Source organism: Gossypium arboreum, chromosome 10, assembly GCF_025698485.1.
Source record: "Gossypium arboreum isolate Shixiya-1 chromosome 10, ASM2569848v2, whole genome shotgun sequence".
Classification (NCBI taxonomy): Eukaryota; Viridiplantae; Streptophyta; class Magnoliopsida; order Malvales; family Malvaceae; genus Gossypium; species Gossypium arboreum.
This window is the reverse complement of record NC_069079.1, coordinates 116385350-116394140: the sequence shown is the minus strand read 5'-3', so window position 1 is coordinate 116394140 and position 8791 is coordinate 116385350. Positions and strand designations below refer to the sequence as shown.

General features: G+C 38.4%; 1 pseudogene; it reads left to right on the top strand.

Annotated features, from left to right (window-relative positions):
- The first annotated feature begins 3146 nt into the window (after positions 1-3146).
- Positions 3147-3247, top strand: LOC128282838 (small nucleolar RNA R71; annotated as a pseudogene).
- The last annotated feature ends 5544 nt before the right edge of the window (positions 3248-8791 follow it).

The following is an 8791-nucleotide window of genomic DNA, read 5'->3' as shown; positions in this document are numbered from 1 at the left end:
CTAGGGCCCATGGGGGAACTGTAGGAGGGGTTGATGAATTTCTGCGGTTGGACCTGTGGAAGATGACACTCCCTTCCTCTTCTTTGAAGCAGGGACAGTGGCCTTCTTCCTTCGTGAAGACAACATTAAAAACCTGTAATATAAATAATAATAATAATAGGTAAACGAATTTGAAAAAGTAAAAAGTCATAAATTTGAACTAACTATTTCTGCCAAGACTACTAATATAAAGCAAACTCAACCAAAATAACAATAAGAATGAGAATAGTAATGTAATGGGTATGAGGTTTTCCTAATCTCGATTTAACACGGAATGTATGATAACTAACCTAAGAATGCAAATTAAATGATAGACATTGGCATGGTAATAGCATGAGAATAAGCATAGTAATGTCATGGGTATGGGGTTTCCTTAATAACTTGATTTAACATGAAATATATGATAACTAACCTAAGAATGCAAATTAAATGATAGACTAGTAAGCAAAATGAAAAATAGTTCAAAAGATATGAAGATTATGTTGATAATAAGTATTAAAAATAAGTAAAATATATGTGAAAGGAGAAAACAAACATTAGGGGGGAGAGATTGAGCGTCAAAAATAGAGTGGGAAGCGGCGCACGGGCGTGGTAGGGAGGCCATGTGGACTTGCAGCAGCTACGGTTAGGGTTTTTGAAAGGGGAAGAAAGTGAATAATGCAGGGTATTTATAGATTTTGGGCCACACGACCAGGGCACATTCCCGTGTTCCCCAATTTCAGCCCGTGTGATTCGCGAATTTCAAATTTAAGCAAGTTTAACATTTAGTACACGCCCGTGTTTCTTGGACGTGTGGGTGCACACGACCGTGTCGTACGGTTGTGTCTAGCACTGCTCGCTTCTCCCACGCCCGTGTATGCAAGCCCCACGCCCGTGTCAATCTAACAGGTTCAACTACGAGTACTAGACACTGGCGTGTTGCATGCCCGTGCTGTTTTAATAGGTTCGCCCATGGTTCTTACACACGGGCGTGTCGAACGCCCGTGTTGTTTTGGCAGGCTTGACCATGGCCATGTCGCACGGCTATGGTGTTTTATCGTAGCCCTTCTCTGGGGTTTGCCCTATTTTCACATGGCCTTAAGCACGCACGTGTCCGTGGCTGTGTCTCTGTGGAAAACCTATATTCAAAAGCTCCGTTAGTAAGTTAGGTGTTGAAGACTAAATTTTAAAGAGGTTAATACAGTTAGTGCTCGGGTTGCCTCCCGAGAAACGCTTGTTTATAGTCTAATCTCAACTTACCTCTCCGTTGAATGATCATGGTGGTCTAAGGAGTTTATACTCCTCATTCCTACTATCAATCTCATCAAAATAAGGTTTTAAACGGGTGCTGTTTACCTTAAAAGTGCTGAACTTGGGATGGCTCACCTCCACCGTACCGAATGGGAAAATACTGAGTACCGTAAGAGGGATTTCTTCATTCGGTGTAGTAGCGACAATGTAGGGATCTGCAGCATTTAATAAGACTCTATCTCCAACCTTAAGTTGATTTGGAAAGGTATTGAGTATGTTCCGTCGAAGATTCAGTTTGTCGGGTGTTCTCGGTTAGCCTTCGATCTTCATGAATAGGTTCTCTATTATTGTTTGAGAATGGCTCATGTACTTCCTTCAGACTCATTTCCTGCAAAGAAGGTTGTGTCATATTGTCAATTTTAGTAGAATGGGTTAAACGATCACCTTTAATTTCCGATGTGTTGCCAGAATTGCGAGCTTGAAGAGTGAGTTTTTCATCTCCCACACGAAGTGTGAGTTCACCTGTGCCAACATCAATAATCATTTTAGCAGCTGTTAAAAAGGGTCTTCCTAAAATTAAAGGAGTGTTGCTATCCTCCTCTATGTCGAGAACAATAAAGTCAACGGGAAATATGAATTTATCGATTTTAACTAGCACATTTTCAATAATACCCCTAGGGAATCTTATAGTTTTATTTGCTAATTGAATGCTCATCCTAGTCTGTTTGGTTTCCCGATACCTAGTTGCTTAAATATTTTGTAAAGCATGACGTTGATACTAACCCCAAAATTAGCTAATGCATTATTAACATCTAAACTACCAATTAAGAAAGGAATCATAAAACTCCCTGAATCTTTTAGTTCCTTTAAAAATTTCATTGCGTTTGGCATCTGCGATAGCGCTTCAATAAACGGTAAGTTAATGTGTAATTTTTTTAAGAGTTTAAGGAATTTACCAAATTGTTCATTTGAGCAGTCTTTCCTTGTCGCGTTTGGGTATGGCACACGAGGTTTATATTCGGCATTCACCGATTTGTTTTTATTATAGCCTACCTCACCTTGACCTTTACTTACCATAGTTTCTTGCCTCGGTCCTGGTTCAGGCTCAACAACTCCTTTATCATCTTGAATATTAATTGCATTGAGTTGTTCCCTTGGGTTGGGTTCAGTATTACTTGGCAAGTACCTTGTGGTCGTTCGAAGATTAGTTTGGAAAGCTGGCCTATCTGAGTTTCAAGCCCTTGGATCGACGCTTGTTGATTTTTAAGTGCTGTCTAGGTGTTCTGAAAATGGGTTTCTGACATCGATATAAACTTTGAGAGCATCTCTTCAAGGTTTGGCTTCTTTTCCTGTTGGTAGGGTGGTTGTTGGTAGCCTGGAGGTGGTTGTGGGCTTTGATTTCTTTGACTGCCCCATGAGAAATTGGGATGGTTCCTCCAACCTGCATTGTAAGTGTTATTATATGGATTGTTTTGAGGTCGAGGATTATTACCCATGTAATTTAATTGCTCATTATCCATCTCGTGGCCATAAGGTTGGTATTCTGAATGGCTTGTTCCACCTCCACTTAGTTCGCACTGCATTACTGGGTGAACCTGTGAAGAATTAAGAAAACCATCAATTTTCTTATTCAAAAGTTCTACCTGATTAGAGAGCATGGTGACCGAATCGACGTTATAAACACCGGATGTTTTAGTTGGCTTAGTCCTCATGACTTGCCACTGATAGTTATTCAGTGACATCTCCTCTATAAATTCATAAGCATCTTTAGGTGTTTTATTGTTGATGGTTCCGCCAGCAGCTGCGTCAACCATTTGTCGAGTCGAAGGATTCAGGCCATTATGGAATGTTTGAACCTAAAGCCAAAGCGGTAACCTATGTGAGGGCACCTTCTCAAAAGGTCCTTGTATCTCTCTCATGCATCGTAGAGTGTTTCTAAATCCATCTACACAAAAGAAGAGATATCATTACGTAATTTGGCCGTTTTAGCCGGCAGAAAATATTTTAGTAAAAATTTTTCGGTCATTTGTTCCCAAGTAGTAATTGACCTTTGTGGTAACGAGTTCAACCACTGTCTAGCTTTGTTCCTCAATGAAAAGGGAAACAACCGAAGACGTATGGCATCGTCAGAAACGCCATTGATTTTAAATGTATTGCATAGTTCCAAAAAGTTTGCTAAGTGAGCGTTGGGATCTTCATCCTGTAAACCATCAAACTGAACAAACTGTTGTATCATTTGAATTGTGTTAGGTTTCAAGTCAAAAGTATTTGCAGCTACCGCAGGTCTAACTATGCTTGATTCAGTTCCTGTTAAAGAAGGTTTAGCATAATCATACATAGTGCGTGAAGCAGGATTTTGATTAGCCGCAATTACAGGAAGTAGCTGATTATCTTAGTTTTCAGCCATCTCTTTGGTTGGGGGCTGAGTATCATCTTCTTGCTCGTTCTCTATGTATCTTAGGCTTCGCCTTATTTCTCTTTGGTTTCTGCGAACTATGCAATCAATTTCCTCGTCAAAAAGTAGTGGTCCTGATGGGTTTCTTCTACTCATAAACTATAAAAACCTGCCAAGAGAAGGAAAAAGTAAATTAATAAGTAATAAAATAAATTTAAATTGCAAGAAAAATAAATGGCTAAAGTAATAAAAATTGAGCATTCCTAATATCTTAGTTCCCCGGCAATGGCGCCAAAAACTTGATCACGTGATTTCGTGATAGGCTTTAAATATGTATGATTAATCGTTCTTGAAACTAACTATTATCGCGATGTAGGCAAGTGTACCTATCGAACAGTAGTATAGCTTTAGCAAGACCGGATTGTCGAACCCAAAGGAACTAAAAGTACTAGTAATGACTGTCTTTTTATTATCTAGCCTAAAAATAAAAAAGGTTTTGTTTTAATTAACTAATTATTTAAACTAAGGACTCACAGAGAATAGAATTGAGGAATTGCTTTTGGGAAAATCAATTGAATTAAGACAATACCTAAGGAAAAATCCTCCTAGGCTTCACTTGTTATTCTGGCTCCGAATCGAACGATTTATTCACTTAACTTGTTCCTTAAAGATCCCTAAGTTATGTTATTATCCCTATTCAAGACTAATAATGTCTAATCCCTAGATTGAATAATTGAGACCTTTCTCTAATTAACACCTTAGGGTTGCATTAACTCGATCTATGGATCCCCTTATTAGGTTTGACCCTAATCCGGAAAAATCTTGTCACCCTATATCTAGGCACGCAAACAACTCCGCTTAATTATGAAACTCTTAGACAAGGTTTATTCCTCCTCTAAATAAGAGCTTATCTTGAATCAGTATCCTGGGATATCAAAACAAGAATTAAGAACACATAATTAAGAACAAGTTAAATATTTATGATACAATTCAGAAAATAATAACAAGATTCGTCTTAGGTTTCATTCCCCTTAGGTATTTGGGGGTTTTAGTTCATAACTAAATAAGAAAACATCTCAGAATAATAAAGAATTCAAAACATAAAGAAAACCCAAACTTCTGAAGGGGAAATTGAGGAGAGATCTTCAGTCTTGATGGTGAATCTGGCTTCTGAGATGGATCAATCGGCTTCCTTGGAGTAATTCCTTACTCCTTACTCTGTGTGTCCTCTTTTCTTCCTCCTCTATGGTGTATTTATAGGTTTTTGAGTGCCTAAAAGCCCTCAAAATTAGACTTTTCCCAATTGGACTCAACTTGGGCTCGGCAGGGACACACTCGCGTGACACGCCTGTGTGCGATTACCTCTGGCCGTGCTCGAACCTACCAAATTGACACGGCCGTGTGGTCTCGCCTGTGTGAGGAGGTCCGAGCCATGTTGATTTCGTACTTTGGCCCATTTTCTCCATTTTTGGCCCGTTTCTCGTTCCTTTCGCTCCAATATGCTCTCCTAGATATAAAACATGAAATTAAAGCATTAGGAGCATCGAAATCACCAATTCTAATGGGAAATCATCCATAAAATGCGTTAAACATGGGGTCAAAATATGTATAAATTATGGTTTATCAATAGGCATCTAACTCTTGATCTTTGACATATAAGAGCATGGCAAATAAGTACTGGTCGAGAAGCCATGGAGATAGGTTCAAGATCTGCGGTCTATCTTCTATAGCACCAAACTTGATAAGGATCATAGACATTCTCCTTAGTAAGTCTTTAGAACACGATACATGGCATCTTTTTTATCTTCTCCCCTGACATTATCTTTCCTACTACCCACGCTTCATGGCCTTGGGGTTTTGATGACCTCTATTTGAACTTATCACCTTTATTGATCTTTCCTTCAAAATTGAGTCTTTCTAAGAGAACTGATCGCGATTTTTGTATGACAAGTTTTAAATATTTATAAAATATTTTCTTGAAACTAAATATTATCACGATGTAGGCAAATGTACCTATCGAACAAAGAGTACGCTTTAGCAAGACCGGATTATCGAACCCAAAGGAACTAAAAGTACTAGTAATGACCTGCTTTTTATTATCTAGCCTAAGAATAAAGGGTTTGTTTTAACTAACTAATTAACTAAAGTAAGAATTCACAAAAATAGAATTGGGGAATACTTTTGGAAAATGATTAAATTAAGACAATACCTAATGAAGAATCCACCTAGACTTCACTTGTTATTCGCTCAATCGCACAATTTATTCATTTATCTTGTTCCATAGAGATCCCTAAGTTATGTTATTATCCCTATTCAAGACTAATAACGTCCGATCCCTAGATTGAATAATTGAGACTTTCTCTAATTAACACCCTAGGGTTGCATTAACTCGATCTATGGATCCCTTATTAGGTTTCACCCTAATCCGACAAAATCTTGTCACCCTATCTCTAGGCGCAATAAACTCCGCTTAATTATGACAATTGTACTCTTAGACAGGTCTATTCCTCCTCCGAATAAAAGTTTAACTTGAATCAAAATCCTAAAATATCAAAACAAGAATTAAGAACACATAATTAAGAACAAGCCAAATATTTATCATACAATTCGTAAAATAATAACAAGATTCGTCTTAAGTTTCATTCTCCTTAGATATTTAGGGATTTAGTTCATAAATAAAAGGAAAACATCTCGGAAGAATAATAAATACAAAACATACTTGGATGGAAATTGAGGGAGATCTTCATCTTGATGGTGAATCCGACTTCAAATGGATCAATCGGCTTCTCTTGAGCGCCTCCCTCCTCATTCTCTCTGTGTGTCCCTTTCTTCCTCCTCTAGGGTATATTTATAGGCTTTGGAATGCTTAAGAACCCTCAAAATTAGCCTTTTCCAAATTGGACTCAATTTGGGCTCGGCAGGGACATGCCCGTGTGACACGCCCGTGTGCGATTGCTTCAGGCTGTGCTCGAACCTGTTAGAATGGCACGGGCTTGTGTTCTACCTGTGTAAGTCGTGCTTCGATTCTGCCAAATTGACACAGCCATGTGGTTTACTCGTGTGAGGAAGTCCAGGCCGTGTTAATTTCAGACTTTGGCCCATTTTCTCCATTTTTGGCCCGTTTCGTTCCTTTCGCTCTCCTATGCTCTTCTAAGTATAAAACATGAAATTAAGGCATTAGGAGCATCGAGTTCACCAATTCTAAGGAAAAATCATCCATAAAATGTATTAAACATGGGATAAAAATATGTATAAATTACGGTTTATCAAATACCCCCATACTTAAGCATTTGCTTGTCCTCAAGCAAAATTCTCAACTCATAATCAAAATAAATTCTTCTTAACTTATAATCTCTATCGAAAATATCTCAAACTAATTCATGAGTAGTCGTACATTGAGAAATCAACTAAAAGAACATTAGAGCTTCAAACATTCCAAGTTGAGTATTTAATCATGCAAAACTTAGGCATCTCCCCTTATCTAAGTGGTTACCTTGATTCGAAATCTCACAGAGTTTAACATCCTTACTAAACATTCACTCAAATCACTCAAAGTGTTTAAGGACAATGAAAGTAGCACTCATCAGTCAATATGAAAAGATATTACCATAGGCTTGCATGAAAATCACATCTCCACCACTATAAATTGGGATGATACATCAATCAAAAGGTCTTTAGAGGGTTGTAGCGTGGCTTTGGTTAGGAGGTGTGGTCACAAGCTAAAAGAAATGGCTAGAATCAAGATTGAATTGAAAAATCACTTAACTAGAAAAAGATTTAATCATCACTTGCGTACAACAGAGCTTCTTCTCAGAATATGGAATTTAAATACTTAAACTCAAAAACAAAAGATTACTACTAACGTGGCTTTGGCCCGTTTCTCGTTCCTTTCGCTCTCCTATGCTCTCCTAAGTATAAAACATGAAATTAAGGCATTAGGAGCATCGAATTCACCAATTCTAAGGAAAAATCATCCATAAAATATGTTAAGCATGGGGTAAAAATATGTATAAATTAAGGTTTATCAAGAACATTCATGTCCTCCACTACCCCTACCCCCAAAAACTATACTCCTCCCCGAGTGCACGAAACCAATGGCTACTGAGAATGGTTAACCAAGCTTGATCCTTCAGCTAGCATGCTACGACCGTTCATGTTGGCACTACTTGCACGTCTGCTTTATGGAGTACCCTAAACGTAGCCTGACACAGGTCGACTTGGCGGCGGCACAGTGCGTGCTTTGTGGTGGCATGTGCCCCCACGCGGCATGGGCGTGTCCGGTGATGGAGCCACCTGTCCGCCTGGGAAGTTGTAGCCAGGGTTGAGCCCGGAAATCATGTGAGTTAATTTAATTTCCATAAACAGGTGCATTGGGGTTATACCGCAAGGATGATTCTTCTTGACATTTTTGGCTTTTCCTTTCCTTTCAAGATTGTGGACCCATTTTTTCCCCTTGTTTGTCACTGTTTGATTCCTTTTTCATAACTTTCTTCTCATCTATCACTTTGATGTCATTTCTCTAGTTGGCTTTGGCTAATGTTGATCCTTCCACCATAGCTCAAAGCCAATTGCCATCTTGGAAATTTTGTTCATTTTGTTATTCCTTCTTTTCACATTTTTAAATGGTATGATTAATTAGCCCGCATATATAGCAAAACACTTGTAGGCGTTCATATTTGGTCGCACATACAGTTTCAATCCCATCATTTCTCACCGAATGGACCACTCTGCACAAGGGTTTTTGGACATCAATTTTCACCCTAACCCTAATGTACTCAGTCCACTTTCCATCATTATCCCTCTAATCTATCGCAACAACTTCTCCTATATCTTTACCTATATCTAACACCACTTGCCTATCCATGTATTTGAGAGGAATATTAAAGATCCTCAACCAGAAAGGCAAAATATTGAAAGCATAGGCATCTAACTCTTGATCTTTGACATATGAGAGCATGGCAAATAGTTACTGGTCGAGAAGCCATGGAGATAGGTTCAAGATCTGCGTTCTATCTTCTATAGCACCAAACTTGATAAGGATCATAGACATTCTCCTTAGTAAGTCTTTAGAACACAATACATGGCATCTTTTTTATCTTCTCCCCTGACATTATCTTTCCTACTACC